At 50.4% G+C, this 15,723-nt stretch overlaps 1 pseudogene; it reads right to left on the bottom strand.

The window, feature by feature from the left end:
• Positions 1 to 13,142: 13,142 nt before the first annotated feature.
• Positions 13,143 to 13,321, bottom strand: LOC126546357 (U2 spliceosomal RNA; annotated as a pseudogene).
• Between the last annotated feature and the right edge of the window lie 2,402 nt (positions 13,322 to 15,723).

Raw genomic sequence — 15,723 nt, 5'->3', positions numbered from 1 at the left:
TTGCGGCGTTGGCATTGCGGGCACGAGCGGGCTAGCTTTTGGACAAAAGTAAACATTCCTCGCCAGTAGTAACGTTGCCGCAGGCGCTCATAAGTCTTCAAAACGCCTGCGTGTGCACATTGCGGGTCAGTATGGAAAGACGCGCACATGTCGGAACGCGAAGTCTTAGGGATAACCAGGAGCCACTTGCGACCATCGAGCTGGTAGTTGCGTCGATACAAGAGGTTATCCCGTACAGCAAAATAGGCAGCCTGGCGACGCAGGAAGCGGGAGATGGGAGATGCAGGCGAGCCAGAAAGGAGATCCAGAAGAGAGGCCACCCAAGGATCTTTGCGCTGTTCTGATGCGAAGGTGTCGATGTCGACCGAGGATACCGACTCAGTGGTGGTGAGGGAGGCCGTGTCGGCTGGCAGCGGAGAGCGGGACAGAGCGTCGGCGTCAGTGTGCTTGCGACCTGAGCGGTAGATGGCGTGTATGTCGTATTCTTGAATGCGCAGAGCCCAGCGGGCAAGGCGTCCAGACGGGTCTTTTAAAGAGGATAACCAACACAGGGCGTGATGGTCAGTAATACCCTCCCCCTCACTCACAACTCAGTGGAGAGTAAGCCGCCAGCTGGTGTAAAATTCAGACTGGGGTATTCCCCCACCTTAAATTACAGAATGCCATGTTCCCCACTCGCTACAGGCCCGAGTGCCCGTGGTGCGGAGGCATACCAACATTACAACACATTACTTGGGATTGTGAATCACACCCGTTTGATAGAGCACACCATACAATGGAGCAATGGGAGGCACAGCTAACCAGCTCAGGCCTGGTGGGACAACAGTCCTTCATAAGACAGGTCAAGCGGGCGGCCGAGGCCAGCGGGGCCTTGGACTAAAGGGTCTCCGACCACTGCACATAAATTGTTTGTCAATAAAAGTTTCTCTCTCTCTCTCTCTCCCGAGTGCCCAAACGATGGCCAAGCATTCTTTTTCTGTGACGCTGTAATTGCGTTCCGCTTTGGTCAGCGCACGACTGGCGGAAGCAACGACGTACTCGGAGTAGCCAGGCCTGCGCTGCGCAAGGACAGCGCCAAGGCCAATACCACTGGCATCGGTATTCACTTCAGTTGGGGCGGCGGGGTCGTAGTGTCGCAGTATAGGCGGAGACGTCAGGAGACGGCGTAAGGTCACGAACGCGGTGTCGCATGCAGGAGACCAGGAGGATAGGTCGTTGGCGCCACATAAGAGTTGTGTCAGAGGTGATATAATCGAGGCGAAATTGCGAACAAAGCGTCTGAAGTAAGAACAGAGGCCGATGAAGGCGCGGAGTTCTTTGAGTGTCTTGGGTTTAGGAAACTCTGCCGCAAAGTTTTGATGAGTCGGGGCAAATGCCGTCTTGTGATACGACGTGACCTAGAATCATGAGCTTGCGCGCGGCGAACTGACACTTTTTCAGGTTCAGTTGCAGGCCTGCGTTGGTCAAGGACGTCAACACTTGCCTAAGGCGAAGAAGATGCGTGCTGAAATCAGGGGCGAACACAACGATGTCGTCGAGGTAGCATAAACACGTGCTCCATTTTAGGCCGCGCAAGATATTGTCCATCATTCGTTCAAACGTAGCAGGCGCATTGTATAGGCCAAATGGCATCACATTAAATTCGTATAAACCATCTGGAGTAATGAATGCAGTTTTAGGGCGATCAACTGCTGACATCGGGACCTGCCAGTAACCCGAGCGTAAATCCGTAAGAAAAAAATTCAGCGCCTTGCAAGCTGTCCAGAGCGTCGTCACTGCGCGGTAGAGGGTGGACGTCGTTTCGCGTTATCTTATTAAGACGGTGATAATCGACACAGAACCGAATAGAATCATCTTTTTTTGTGACGAGTACCACCGGTGATGCCCACGGGCTATTGGAAGGTCGAATGACACCGCGCTGAAGCATGTCATCCACGTGCTCACTGATCACCTGACGCTCCTTGGCGGATACGCGATACGGGCGCTGCCGCAATGCCGCGTTGGAGCTAGTGTCGATGTGGTGGCTGACGGTTGACGTGCGACCGAGAGTAGGCTGAGCGACATCAAAAGAAGAACGGAACTGGGCAAGCAGGTGAAGAAGCTGGGAGCGCTGCTCGGAAGTAAGGTCATCGGCAATGAAAGGTGTGATTAAGTAAGGTGATGGCGGAGCAGAAGTGGAAAGTGCACAGAAGTCAGTGAGCTCCGCATACGGAGCATCCGGTACGTCGGTTATAAACATGTCATCAACAGGCTGAACATGGCCAAGTGCTTCGCCGCGAAGAGCCGTCAGGGCTGTAGGAAGCGGATTGCAGACAACGATGGCGCTGAAAGCGGCTGAAATGTCAAGCGTGGCGAAATGGAGGGGAACATCTTTGCGGGTTATGAAGAGTTCCGAAGGAGTGAAGAGGACAGTGCCTTCGGAGACAGCGCCACAGAAGACGGGAACAATGGCAGACGAGTAGGGCGGTATAGCGATGTCTTCCCGAAGGACTAGCTTAGCGGGAAGAGAAGGGGCGCCAACGAGGGGCACGTCACACAGAGGCGATAATTCGACTTCGGCACGTGCACAATTGATGACGGCGTTATTTCGCGAAAGAAAGTCCCACCCAAGTATCACGTCGTGAGAGCAGGACTGCAGAATCACAAACTCCACAATATAGAGAACGCCCTGAATAACAACTCTAGCTGTGCATGCTGCTGAAGGCTGAACTGGCTGGGCGCTTGCTGTGCGAAGAGAAAACCCAGAAAGTGGCGTCGTAACTTTTCGTAAGGCGCGAGAGAGGCGTTCGTTTAGGACAGACACGGCTGCTCCAGTATCAATTAGCGCAACGGTAGGGACGCCGTCAACAGTAAGGTCGACAACGTTCGAAGGCGACAATGGAGGACTTGTACAGATCGATGGCGACGCAGTTCCTGCCTCCTGAACTGCGGCGCTTAGTTTTCCTCTTGCGTGGGTGAAGGGCGTCGACCCATGGGGGACAACGAGCGGCGACGCGGGGAGGGTGAACGACGTGTAAGGATCGGGCGCTCGGCTGGTGGCCAGTTCGACTGCCGACTAAAATAAGTGTCGTGAAAAGGTTGCACGTCGGCGTAGGGAGGCGACTGCACCAACCCAACAGTGCAGCATGCGGCGACGGCAGAGTCGTGCAACATGGCCGGGAATACCACAGGCATAACATATGGGCCTGTTGTCTTGTGTGCGCCAAAGATTAGCAAACGCAGGAGCAGGTCGATGAACGGGATGATGAACGGGTGGTAGCGGCCGTGGATGTAGCGCAACGAGTGGTTGACGAGGAGGCTGCGCGGCGACGGATGCGTAAGTAAGTGGCGCGGCGACAGGGTGCTGCTGATGCTGCATTGGTAGAGTCTCAGCAACTTGGTCTTCAATAACCCACCGGAGCGTTGGGGCGAGCTGTGTACGAGGCTGTGGCGGCAGCGGCTGCTGTTGGGGTAGCTCAGCGAAGGGCAGTAGAGAAAGCTGACGTGCAATTTCCTCCCGCACGAAAGCTTGGATTTGTGTGAGCAGGGGGGAGCGATCAGGGAAGACTGTCATGGAAGAGAGGGCCTCGTCAGCCACTGAGAGGCGCCTGGTCAAATCGCGGTGCCTCCTCAACTCGTCGTAGCCTTGGCACAAGTTTATGAGCTCTGCTACGGTGCGCGGACTCTTGGCGATCAACATTTGGAAAGTGTCATCGGCGATGCTCTTCAAAATGTGCTTCAATTTCTCACGTTCGGGCATAGAAGCATCCACACGTTTGCATAGGTCGAGAACCTCTTCGAGATAACAGGTGAATGTTTCACCGGGTTGTTGCGCTCGCTCTCGTAACCGCTGCTCGGCGCGCAACTTGTGGACGGCGGGGCGACCGAAAACTACACGGAAACTGGCCTTGAACGCGGACCAGGACTGAAAGTCGGCTTCGTGATTTTTAAACCACAGGTGAGCCACTCCCGCAAGGTAGAAGAAGACGGCATTTAACTTGGCGGTATCGTCCCATCGATTGTGCAAGCTCACCCGTTCGTAGGTAGATAACCAGTCATTGACGTCCTGCTCATCCGTACCGCTGAAAACCGCTGGATGGCGTTGCGGGACAGCGCCAGAGCAGGCAACGGAGGGTGGCGGCAGCGTCGGCTGGGGAGAGTCAGGCATGACGGGAGGCAGAGTCCGAGACCGGAGTTCCAGGGTGTAGATGTTCTTGAATACCCAGCACCTCCACCAATTGTAATGGGGTGTGTTGGACAGTTCAGTTGGTAGCGTCTGTTCGTAATCGAGAAGCAGGTCACGCAGAGCAGGAACAGCTGGTTGCCCGAACGGCTCACGCTCGTGCTAAGCACTGACGATCGGCTGGCCTTGTCCTTGTGCTCTTCTTCTTGATTACAATATACACACACACACACACACACACATATATACATATATATATATATATATATATATATATATATATATATATATATATATAGTCATATCGTAAGAAGCCAACAACCACTGACACCAAGGAAAACATAGGGGAAATTACTTGTCCTTAATAAATGAAATAAAGAAACGATAAATTAATGGAAATGAAAGTGGATGAAAACGTGACGCCTAATGCAGAAAGGATGTTCCACGTCCGCCGACAAGGTCTGCGAGTGGTGGCGCTGGCTAACACTCCCAGGTTTCTACAAGGAAACATAAATACATCAGAAAGTGGACGGGGAGACGGCGCCGCGGTAGCTCAATTAGTAGAGCATCGCAGGCGAAATAGGAAGGTTGTGGGATCGTTCCCCACCTGCGGCAAGTTATTTTTTCATCTACTTTCATTTCCATTAATTTATCGTTTCTTTATTTCATTTATTAAGCACAAGTAATTTCCCTTATGTTGTCCTTGGTGTCAGTGTTTGTTGGCTGCTTATGATATGACTAATAAAAATCGGGCCCCTCGGTTAACCCCCTTTCTTCTCGCTATATATATATATATATATATATATATATATATATATATATATATATATATGTCATAAGAAGCCAACAAAGACACCAAGGAGAACACATGCAGGCGAATTCACTTGTACTTACTAATTGAAATAAAAAATCACACATTAATGGAATTGAAAGTCGATGAAAAAAAACAACTTGGTGCTGGTGGGCAGGACACGTGTCCTGCATAGCGGGTCGCATAGTCTATTGCAACGGCTGTACACTTGTTCCCTTTTATCGATGCCATGAAGAGGCCAAGAAGGTCCATGCCGACACGGAAGAAAGGCTCCGTGTGAATATCGATTGTATGAATGTGGACAGCAGGTTGCACACATGGCCTCTTTCGCCGCTGACAGAAGTCACAAGCCGCAACTTAACATCGCACAGAGCGGTACAGGCCTGGTCAGAAGAAGCGATGTCGAACTCTGTCGTAAGTGCGGGAGGTGCCAAGGTGTCCGGCAGTGGGTGTGTCGTGGAGCTCAGCAAGAAAAGTAGAACGGAGATGACGAGGGACAACCAGCAGTAAATTTGTTTCATCATAGCTGATGTTGAGTCGATAAAGAATTTCGTCACGGAGACAGACATTCTGGTTGAGCGATCTGATTGTCCTGAAGTCAAGCGCTCAATGATCGACCAGAGAGAGTCGCCCTTTCGCTGCTCGGTAACGACGACGCGAAAGTCAGAAATGGCCAGAAGACAAGTGTCGGCATCCTGTTCGTCGTTGTCAGGAGACTCGACGGGGTGACGAGACAAGCAGGCGGCGTCCAGATGTAAGCGGCCGGACTTGTACATCACAACGAAAGAATACTCCTGAAGTGTGAGTGCCCAGCGACCAAGGCTGCTATGGGTCTTTCAGTGACGATAGCGAGCACAGGGCATGGTGGTCCGTGATGACAGAAAATGGGCGGCCAAACAAGTAAGGGCGAAATTTAGCCACTGCCCACACCAGAGTGAGGCACTCGCGCTCGGTGATAGAAAAATTGCACTCTAAAGGGGACAAGAGGCCACTGGCGTATGTGACGCGCTCGACTACATTTTGCTGTTGGGCGAGGACAGCACCTATACCATGGCCACTGGCTTCTGTGCGAATTGAGTTGGTGCAGATGGATCAAAGTGACCCAGTATCGGAAGCGTTGTGAACAAGCGGATGAGGGTGTCGAAGGCGTCGGCTTGTTCGCGACCCCTAAAGAACGCTGTGTCCTTCTTGGGAAGGTCAGTCAGTGGCCGGGCGATATGCCCAAAATTTTTACCAACCCGACAAAAACAGGAGCATAAGCCCATGAAGCTGCGCACATCTTTTGCTGAGAACGGTACATGACAGTTCTTGACTGCGTGAATTTTATCAGAATCAGGATGTATACCGGTAATACTGACAAGGTGGCCAAGAACTTTGACTTTGTGGTGTCCAAAATGGCACTTAGAATAGTTAAGTTGAAGGCCAGCCTTCCTAAAGACTTCAAGAATAGCGGCCAAGCGACTGAGGTGGCTGTCAAACATAGGGGAAAATACGATGACATCGTCCAGATAACATAGGCAGGTGGACCACTTATAGCGTCGAAGGAGAGAATCCATCATTCTTTCGAAAATTCCTGCGGCATTACAAAGTCCGAAAGGCATAACCTTAAATGGTAAAGGCCGTCCGGTGTAACGAAAGCGGTCTTCTCATGTTCGAGTTCATCAACCGCAAAACCGCAACCTGCCAATAACCGGATCGGAGGTCGATTGAAGAGAATTATTTGGTTCCGTGAAGGCAGTCCAAAGCGTCATCAATCCGCAGGAGAGGGTACGCATCCTTTTTCGTGACCTAGTTCAGTTGGCGGTAGTTGACACAAAATGGCCAGCTGCCATCCTTACAACCGGCGATGCCCAAGGACTATATATATATATATATATATATATATATATATATATATATATATATATATATATAAACGAGAAGGGAGGGGATTAACCGAGGGGCCCGATGGTTTTATTAGTCCTACCATAGGAAGCCAACAAACACAGAAACCAAGGACAACAGAGGGGAAATTACTTGTGCTTAATAAACGAAAATAAAGAAACGATAAATTAATGTAAATGAAAGTGGATGAAAAAACAAACTTGCCACAGGTGGGGACCGAACCCACAACCTTGTTGTCCTTAGTGTCTAATGAAATGACTATATATATATATATATATATATATATATATATATATATATATATATATATATATATATATATATATATATATATATATAGTAATGAAGCAGACGCGCCCCTGCGTATGTGCCGTCTGAAGAGGAAGACGAAGGGCCGTGCCGTGATTGCGAGCGAGCCCCGTGCTATATCTACAGGCTCCAAACCAAACCAAACCAAACCCGTGCTACGGACAGCCCTTGCAGTGCTTTGATTTATCTAGCGTTCCACACCGTTGTGAACTACAATAAACCTCATCGCATTTGGTGGAGGTTGCTGAGATCCTTCGCCTCGTCCTGGAGCTCCGCACTCAAACCCTGCCAACAAGATCACCCAGCACAATGCCTGATCCCGCCACCTGGTCGCCTGCACCCCCGGCTGCTACTGTCATCTGCGCCGGCGTACCTCGTCAACGCGACCCACCCATTTTCAGTGGGACCGCCGGACACGACGTGGAAGACTGGCTGTCATCGTACGAACGTGTAAGTGCCCATAACAGGTGGGATGACCAGTCTAAGCTGACCCACGTGCCTTTCTACCTAGCCGACGTAGCCAAACTTTGGTTTTTCAACCACGAATCAGACTTTACGAGCTGGTCCGCGTTTAAGACTCTGTTTGCTGAAGTCTTTGATCGCCCAGCTGTGCGTAAGCTACGTGCTGAACAGCGTCTACGCCAGCGCGCACAGCAGCCTGGAGAGACATTCCCCAGCTACATCGAGGATGTTCTCGATTTGTGCAAGCGGGTAAATCCCAGTATGTCAGAGGATGACAAGATTAAACACATCCTCAAGGGCATCGAGGACAGCGCATTCCAGATGTTGCTGGCCAAAAGCCCAACTAGCGTATCAGTCCTCATTAACCTCTGCCAGAGCTTTGACGAGCTGCGCCGCCAACGTTCCATCGCCCGCCAGAACATTCAGCACGCCGATTCCGTCTCGAGCATCGCGGTTTCTACCGAAATAACCAACTGGACCCTCTCGCAGCATATTAAAGATTTTATTCGTGAAGAGGTGGCCAGGCAGCTCTCCCTGCTCCCTCACAGCGACGCACCTACGGCAGCTTTGCCTCCAACGCTGCAGCAAGCCATCCGAACTCAGATATCTGAAGCGCTTCCTGCAGCTCCTACAACACCCCTACCCAATCCTGTGAGTGTGCCGCTGGCCCATACCACCTTTGCCACTCACCCTACGTCGCTGCCGCTCAGTTATGCAGCCGTGGTTGCGCGGCCACCTGCACAGACAGCTTCCTTTTCATAGCCCATGCATCCGGCTTCATTTCCAGTTGCCCGACCGTCACCACAGTTTTTGCGTCCCACCGAGACGTGGCGCACTCAAGACAACCGGCCTATCTGCTTCGCCTGCGGCATTGCTGGTCATGTAGCGCGCTTCTGTCGCCGCCGCGCCCCAACTGAGCGTACCAGCTTTGACACGCCCAGCTACGCGCCACAATACGCCGCCCCACCTCCATTTTCACCGCGACGTCTCGGCACTGATCGCCGGTGGGAAACTCGGCGCTCTCCTTCCCCTCGTCGGCGTTCGATTTCGCCCCTGCATCGTCGAGTTCCCACTGAAGAGGGAAACTGACTGCTGCAGTTCCTGAGGCAAGAACTGCAAATACATCGACGTTCTCAAGACCTCAATCTTCGCCGCAAAATGTTATTAGCGTTTTTGTAGAGGGAGTACCCGCAGTCGCACTAGTCGATACCGGAGCAGCCGTTTCCGTCATTCACGAGAGCCTTTGCCGCAAGCTACGAAAAGTGACTACAGTTCGCTCTGGCCTGGTGCTCGCCACTGCCAGCGCGCAGCGAATTCACCCTTGAGCTGTATGCACGGCCCGTGTCGTCATCAACGACGTTCTGTACATTATCGAGTGTTTCGTGCTACCATCTTGCTCTCACGACCTCATCCTTGGTTGGGATTTCCTGTCACGTCATCATGTTGTCATTGACTGTTCGCGTGCAGAAGTGTCGCTTTTACCACTATGTGAATCACTGCTGACCAGCTCTGCTCACTTTGCCGACAAGCTCACTGTTGATGCCGACACAACCATACTTCCTGAGTCGTCGATGGCTGTTGTCTTGTCGTCTGATGCCACATCTGACGCCACTGTGGTGTTCACGCCGTCCGATGTGTTTGCTCAACGCAAGGGCATTGTTCTTCCGTTTGCCGTGCTTACTGTAACATCTGGGTCAACTGTGATGCTGGTCACCAACTACTACCAGTACCCGATCAGCCTACTGCGTGGAGAGACCGCAGGATACTTCCAGGCGGTTGACTACGTCGACGACCTCGATGTTCCTACCGACTCCCTCCGTCATGTTGACGCCATCGCTTCGGTGTCCGGCTTATCCCCTTCAGTGGTTTTTGACAACGCCATCGACCCTGCTCTTTCCCCACCTCATCGCCGCCAACTTCTCGCTCTCCTTCACCAGTTTGTCAACTCCTTCGACTGTAATCAGACATCACTGGGCCGTGCCACCGGTGTTTCTCACACCATCGAAACCGGTTCCCACTCCCCCTTGCGACAGCGCCCGTATCGTGTCTCCGCCGAAGAGCGCCGACTCATCACGGAGCAAGTGGACGACATGCTCAAACGTAGAGTCATCCGTCCCTCTCAAAGTCCTTGGTCTTCACCTGTCGTATTTGTGAGAAAAAAAGATGGCTCCATTCGCTTTTGTGTCGACTACAGACGCCTAAACAAGATAACGAGAAAAGACGTTTATCCACTGCCTCGAATCGATGACGCTCTCGATTGTTTACAAGGCGCAGAATACTTCAGTTCCTTGGATCTGCGCTCCGGGTACTGGCAAGTTCCAATGGCCGAGCCTGACCGTCCGAAAACCACATTCGTTACACCCGATGGCCTCTACGAGTTTAACGTCATGCCCTTCGGGTTGTGCAACGCGCCTGTTACTTTTTAGCGTATGATCGACACCATCCTTCGCGGTCACAAATGGAAGACCTGTTTATGTTACCTAGACGACATCGTCGTTTTCTCAACCAATTTTCCGACACACCTCGCTCGCCTGCATGACATTCTGACCTGTCTAGCATCTGCCGGCCTACAGCTTAACCTCAAGAAGTGCTGTTTTGCTGCAAGAAAACTAACCATATTGGGTCACGTTATCTCAAAAGACGGCGTCCTCCCGGACCCAGACAAGCTCCGCACCGTTGCCGACTTTCCAACGCCCACGTCTATCACAACCCTTAGAAGTTTTATTGGATTATGTTCCTATTTTCGTCGCTTCGTACGCAATTTCGCATCCATCATGGCACCTTTGACAAGTTTACTTTCCGCCAGTAACGGCATAGCAGCGTGGTCACCTGAATGTGATGCAGCGTTTCGGCAGTTACGCCACTTGTTGACCTCACCACCGATTCTTCGCCACTACGACCCTGATGCTCCCACGGAAGTCCATACTGACGCCAGCGGAGTTGGCCTTGGCGCGGTCTTAGCGGAACGGAAAGCTGGCTATGATGAATACGTCGTCGCTTATGCGAGCCGTACTCTAAAGAAAGCAGAATTAAATTACTCCGTCACAGAAAAGGAGTGCCTAGCGATCATCTGGGCACAAAGCAAGTTTCGCCCATACCTTTACGGCCGTTCTTTCGCCGTTGTTACTGACCACCATGCCCTTTGTTGGCTTTCTTCCTTGAAAGACCCGACTGGACGCTTGGGACGTTGGGCGCTTCGCTTGCAAGAGTACGACACCCGCGTCATGTACCGCTCCGGTCGCAAGCACTCCGACGCTGATGCGCTCTCTCGCTCTCCACTGACGCCTGATTTGGCGTCTTTGTCAGCTTCCTCGTCCAACCTGTCACCGTTCACCATCACTGACATGCTCACAGAGCAGCGCAAGGACCCAACCCTTGCAAAGTTACTTGACTACCTTGCCGCTCCGTCTGACGTCCCTTCGACACGAGCACTGCGTCGCCAAGCAACCCACTTTTCCGTGCGGGACAACATTCTATATCGTCGCAACTACATGCCCGACGGACGCAAATGGCTCCTCGCTATACCTCGTCATATGCGCTCTGACGTCTGCACGTCTTTTCACTCTGATCCCCTAAGCGCCCATGTCGGCGTCCTCAAAACTTACACAAGGTTGCGTCAGCGTTATTATTGGAGAGGCACGTACAACTTTGTGCAAAAGTTCATTCAGTCTTGCACTACATGCCAACAAGGCAAGACACCTACCCAGCGTTTCACAGGACCGTTGCAGCCGCTACCATGCCCGTCTCGTCCGTTCGACCGCGTCGGCATCGACCTCTACGGCCCGTTTCCATGCAGCGGGCGTGGAAATCGGTGGATTATTGTTGGCGTAGATCACCTTACTCGCTACGCTTAGACTGCAGCTCTGCCAGCAGCGACCACCCGTGACGTTGGTTTTTTCATTCTTCGCAATTTTGTTCTTCGCCACGGTGCTCCCCGAGAATTACTGAGTGATAGGAGCCGTGTCTTCCTGTCGGAGGGTATCCAAGCCCTTCTCGCTGAGTGCAGGATAATTCATCGCAAATCGACCGCGTACCATCCCCAGACCAACGGTCTGACCGAGCGCTTCAATCGCACACTTGGCGACATGTTGCGGATGTATATTTCATCCGACCACTCCAACTGGGACAGCGTACTTCCCTTTGTTACGTTCGCGTACAACACCGCGACGCAAGTGACCACCGGCTTTTCCCCCTTTTTCCTTGTGTATGGCCGTGAGCCTTCATGCCCTTTGGACACCATACTGCTGTACCAACCTGACTCTACAGAGTATACTCCACTTTCCGAAGTCGCCAAATATGCTGAAGATTGCCGTCAGCTGGCACGTACCCTGACTAGTGAAACTCAAGAACTTCAAAAGACAAGACATGACCGTGATCAACAACAACCGCACAACTTTGCTCCTGGTTCGCTTGTGTGGCTTTGGATACCAGCCCACATTCCTGGCCTTTCTTCCAAACTCCTGGCCCGTTATCACGGTCCGTACCGTATCATCGAGGCCATTTCACCGGTAAACTACATCGTCGAGCCGCTCACCGTGTCACCAGACCTGCGTCGTCGTGGGCGCGAGACAGTACATGTCAACCGCCTGAAACCGTATTACGACCCGCTCATCTTTTCCGCGCCCTGAGTCACCAGGATGGCTACACATCGCTCCCGGGGCATTGTAATGAAGCAGACGCGCCCCTGCGTATGTGCCGTCTGAAGAGGAAGACGAAGGGCCGTGCCGTGATCGCGAGCGAGCCCCGTGCTACGGACAGCCCTTGCAGTGCTTTGATTTATCTAGCGTTCCACACCGTTGTGAACGACAATAAACCTCATCGCAATATATATATATTTGCTTAGTGGATACTGTGTTGGGGTGCTAAGCACGAAGTCGCGGGATCGAATCCCAGCCACGGCGGCCGCATTTCGATGGGGGCATATCCGATGGGGAAGACATCCGTGTACATAGATTTAGGTGCACGTCAAAGAAGCCCAGGTGGTCCAAATTTCCGGAGTCCCCCACTACGGCGTGCCCCATAATCAGATCGCGGTTTTGGCACGTAAAACCCCATAATTATATATATATATATATATATATATATATATATATATATATATATATATTATCTCTGTGTGTGTGTGGCATACTGTGCAGCTATGCATGTAGAATACTCGAGATATTTCCTGTTCTCTGCCATACAAGTACAAGTTTTCAGCTAGTCGCCACAATAGCCACTAGTTGGGGATGTCTCAAATTCCGTGCACTTGTATACATATCACCTTACACTACAGACTACAGTTTTCAGAAGCCTGGGCAACAGACCACTTTTTATTATGGTAGAACGCTTCACGCTTTAACCAAGTATGATAAAAGAAAGCATACAAAGCGTCTTTCTTCAGTTGCATGTACAAAAGCAGTGAAGTTTTGCTCACTGCAGACGGCGTCACAGTAGACGCTTAAACTCAGTAAACCTTCCCGTCCTTTTACAGCGAAGCTGTATATGGCTAGCTTCTAGCGAATCGATGTCCGTAAACCATGGGCCGATCCCGAAGATAGTGCAATACCAGGCCGACCCGCGGCGGAGGTGAAGCTGGCTTCAAGCATTCCGCCAACTTGCAATATAAGTTTAATATCTCGAGTCCAAATACAATCCATATCAGATATTAAGCTGATGAGAACAGATACCACACTGTGACGCGCGTCGGCAATGTCTACGTTCGCACCGCCCTCTCTTTGTCGCCGTCCCAAGCGCTTGCGTATCTCCTTTCCTTCCCTTCCGCTCTCCCGTGGTGGCGGTCCCGTCGAAACGTAACGCGTGTCTAGTTTCCTCCGGCACCTCGGGGCCGCGGCCCAGTCGTCCTATAGCGAATGTATATAGTAACCACGCTAAATGAGATCGTACATTTGTTCAAAATTCGGTGTCACCTCTGTGTCGTATGGTAAGCAGCTCCGCTGGTCATCCACTTTCACATAGTGGAATGGCTCATGATTATTTTCTTTTTTTTTTCGCTCTTTTTTTGGATACGTATCTTTGATGTATGACACACCGATTTAACAAGCCAAAGCGCTTCATTAAGGGCACATTTTTAGACGAAATTGAGTGAACTCACCAAGTTTCTGAGATTACACAGACGGTCACTGCAGCACAAATACAAATGTCTTCTCAACGCGTACACAGCATCGCCATATCGACCGTGTCGAAGCCTAATTGACGAGCAAATCGTAAGAGTTTAGCCTGCAAAGAGCTCCATGTTATTGAAGTTCATGAACTATATGCCGTCAGTGCCACGGGGAAGGGCAAAAGATTGTGAAATTTATGTTTGATAATACATTTTCCAGATATATCAACGGAATTAGCCTAGGCTACGCACCGGGTGTCTCAAGTAATTTGAAGCAAACTTTAAGAGTAGAGTGGTACATGTTAGACCAATAAAAATGCATTGTTCGTAGTAATCTAGGGTTAGATAGACTACAAATGTAATGCAAGAGGATAGAAAATCGGGCAAGTTGGTACGGTAACATAATCTTGGATTTTAGCGCGAGGTGACACAGAGACTAGAAGCAGGCAGGACAAGCGCTAACTCTCAACTAAATATTTATTAAAACTATCAGCATATATATAAGTGACTGCAAATACCGCAGCATGTGAACGTGACAATGTCTAAAGACATCAGTTAAACATATCAATAGGTAGGGAAGCCAAAGACCAAACAACAAAAGACACTGCTTGAGATTAACACACGTGCGCAGAAGATATTGAATTTCTCTTCCTAACAGAGATACTGATGCGTGGCTAACGCAAGTCTCTCCTAATCTTTTAATGTGAAATGCCTCAATTATTTCCCGTGTCTGATATTGATACACCTGCCGCTCTGTCCAATGTAAGTTTTCCCGCACTTTAGTGGACTCTGATAAACTATACCAGTGTTACAAGACACTAAACGGGACCATGCCTAACGCCGCAATCGTTTTTTTCTTCTTTTGACACCCTGTTCAAGTTTCCTATTTATTATAGGGCACATGATAGACAATTGGCGGGGGGGGGGGGGGGGAGAAAACTGTATTGACGTCATATCCATTGACCACGTTCCGTAAACCGTGTGACAACCTACGTACATAAGGCACCACAGCAAACCTTCCTTGCTTTTTCGGTTTTTCTTGTTTCTTAGCAGCACTTTTTACCCATTTCGAAAGCTTTTCGCAGGTTAGTGATAACAATGGAACAGGATAACCAGCCTTCTCGAGCCTATCTATGTGTAGTGAAAAACTTTGTTGTATACTGTGTGGACATGACTTAGCAATGGCAGACCTAAGGGCTGAGTATGCTATCCCCTGTTTAACAAGTTTGAAATAGCAAGAAGAAAATTCAAGCAGTGGTTTCTTTGCCCTAGGCGAATAGTACCAACAGACATGTTCCTCTTGGAACGTTAAGCAGAGACCTAAAAACTGTAATTTGTTGTCATGGGTAAGCTCAAGCGTGAAACCAAGACCCCCACCACATTCCCAAAAAACTTTTAAAATAGCCGTAGCTTTCTTGGTGTATAGTTATCGCATGAACAAAACACCAGGTAGTCATCTACGTATCGAAAGGTATGCACAGCGAATTCCTTAAGATTGTTTTGAAGCTTTCTATTAACACTACTTGGTGATATTTGTGAGTGATATTATGAGTGATTAGTGATACTTATCGAATGCCGTGTCACCTGAGCACGTGCGACTCCGGAACTACGAGGCCGGAACCGTTTAGAAATCATTCTATATTGAGTTACCCATCGCGATCAGGAAAACACTTCTATCGCGGACAAATCAAAGAAGTTTTTAGGCATATAGGGCCCTTGGGTCTGTACTTGTCGGCGATAAGGTAGCCTCCCCGCCTGCGGGATTATCTGACTGAGCTATGGCGGATGCTCGGTTGCCATAGTCGGAAGTTGGAATCCCGCTATAAGTTTTTTTTTTTTTAAATGATGGTGAGCTTGAAATTCACCTCCTCCAGTGCACAACTTCTGCAGGCTTGGAGTGACGCCTGTCACCGGCACAAGATGCCGAGAGCGAGTGGGGCTATACTAATCCGCGTACAACCAAGTTAGGAAGGCCCACAGAGCTTCAACAAG

This window comes from Dermacentor andersoni, chromosome 1, assembly GCF_023375885.2.
Source record: "Dermacentor andersoni chromosome 1, qqDerAnde1_hic_scaffold, whole genome shotgun sequence".
Taxonomy (NCBI): domain Eukaryota; kingdom Metazoa; phylum Arthropoda; class Arachnida; order Ixodida; family Ixodidae; genus Dermacentor; species Dermacentor andersoni.
The sequence above is the reverse complement of the archived record's forward strand: the minus strand, read 5'-3'. Positions and strand labels throughout refer to the sequence as shown.